Raw genomic sequence first — 1,671 nt, 5'->3', positions numbered from 1 at the left:
TATACCTTAAAGCCACTTATTTCAAGTAGACAGATATTTGAAATTTATTAATGGTATTGATTTAGCGTGTACTAGCTTTGCAATTTAGTTCTTTTTTAATGAATAACTCTGAATTATTAATCAATGCGAGTACTAATTTTTGCGATTTTAAAGCCACTCACAAAAAATTCAAAAACCATGAGCTATGTGTAATCTATGATACATGTACTTATGTACTCTTGCTTATACTAATTACATGTAAGCCTGCATTATTAGTAATCATTTTCTGTGACAACACTGTCATTATACATGTAATGTTATTACTTTATATTTTTTTATGTCATTTTATAGCCAGTGTCCTCATTATGGCCAGGAAGGCATGAGATGTTAACAAGTCTTTTTGATGATGAGCTGTCAGTAATGCCAGTAAGTAAATAATTTGTTTAAATACATGTATATGCACACACAATAGAAGGTGTGGTCATGTACATGTATCATATAAACTGGTGATAGTTAACCTACATTGAAGGCATATTGACTATTTTTTATTTTAAGTTTTTAATGACTTTTTTTACAACACTGCAATTTTAACTAAGCCATTAAAACTGATGTAACTTTAGGAAATTCAAGTTACTAGAGGGACAGTATTAACACCAGTAAGGAACTTCATTAGAACTACAATGTACACTGTATACCATATTATGTTAACAGAGTCAACAAAAGGACACAGCCCAGCCAACTAAGAGAAGTATATGCCGTCAACCCCACCAGACTACTGTAAGATTGTATTATGTACATGTACCATAGGGCGCCTTTTTTTTGAGGGCTATAAATTTCGTGGATTTTTATTTCGCGGATTTAATTTTTGCGAATTTATGCTGTCTGCCATCTTGTACTGTATTAATTTGATTTTGCGAAAGTAATTTTCGCGAATCTTTAAAAAAATTGTGAAATCTGCGGAATTTATAGCCCTCAAAAAAAGGCGCCCTGTTGTATCTATAATGTTAAGTTATTGATCACTTGATTTACTAAGAAATAAAATTTTTAAAGTTGTGTATCTATTTTACATATTGTACATACATGTACAGTACATGTAATTTACTCTTTTTTATAGCCAATATTGGCCTTATCACCTCAGCCAGAAAAGAAACAGTTGTCAACAAGTCACTATCACGATGATGAGATATCGTCACTATGATGATGAGATATCAGCTGAGCCAGTAAGTAAATAATTACAATGCATATACATCTATACACAATAGATTTTACTGTACCATATAAACTGAATTAACCTGCTTTGAAGGCACATAACATGACTTTTTTACAACATTGCCAGTTTGTCTAAATCATATAGCCTTTCATTATAACTATTATTGCAGACTAAAAAAGCAAGCCCTGACAAGAGTAGTACTGCAGTAAGATTAATGATTCATAATTTTACACATTATATGTGTACTTTGAACAGGGACAAGGAGAATTAAAAAAGTTGTGATATTTTATAGTTTGTCAATGGAATGAAAATAATTAGCTTATTTTTGTTATTTTTGGTATTATTTTTTAATTAATTTTCTTAATTAAAGAAAGAAGTGTGTGCATGTAAAAGATTACAACTCATAAAAATCATATCATTTGTATTTTATTACAAAGTTTACTACACATGTACATTAATATCAACAGTATCATTTGTTTCAT

General features: G+C 29.9%; 1 long non-coding RNA gene across 1 annotated transcript; it reads left to right on the top strand.

Moving 5' to 3' along the window:
• The first annotated feature begins 265 nt into the window (after nt 1–265).
• Nucleotides 266–1,480, top strand: LOC109586975 (uncharacterized). Its single transcript, XR_002187331.1, has 6 exons — nt 266–405; nt 600–635; nt 691–756; nt 1,094–1,199; nt 1,359–1,394; nt 1,445–1,480. It is a non-coding gene; the product is annotated as an uncharacterized LOC109586975 (long non-coding RNA).
• Nucleotides 1,481–1,671: the final 191 nt, after the last annotated feature.

The sequence above is a fragment of the Amphimedon queenslandica genome, unplaced genomic scaffold (assembly GCF_000090795.2).
Source record: "Amphimedon queenslandica unplaced genomic scaffold, v1.1 AMPQUscaffold_12725, whole genome shotgun sequence".
In the NCBI taxonomy this organism is placed as follows: domain Eukaryota; kingdom Metazoa; phylum Porifera; class Demospongiae; order Haplosclerida; family Niphatidae; genus Amphimedon; species Amphimedon queenslandica.
The sequence above is the reverse complement of the archived record's forward strand: the minus strand, read 5'-3'. Positions and strand labels throughout refer to the sequence as shown.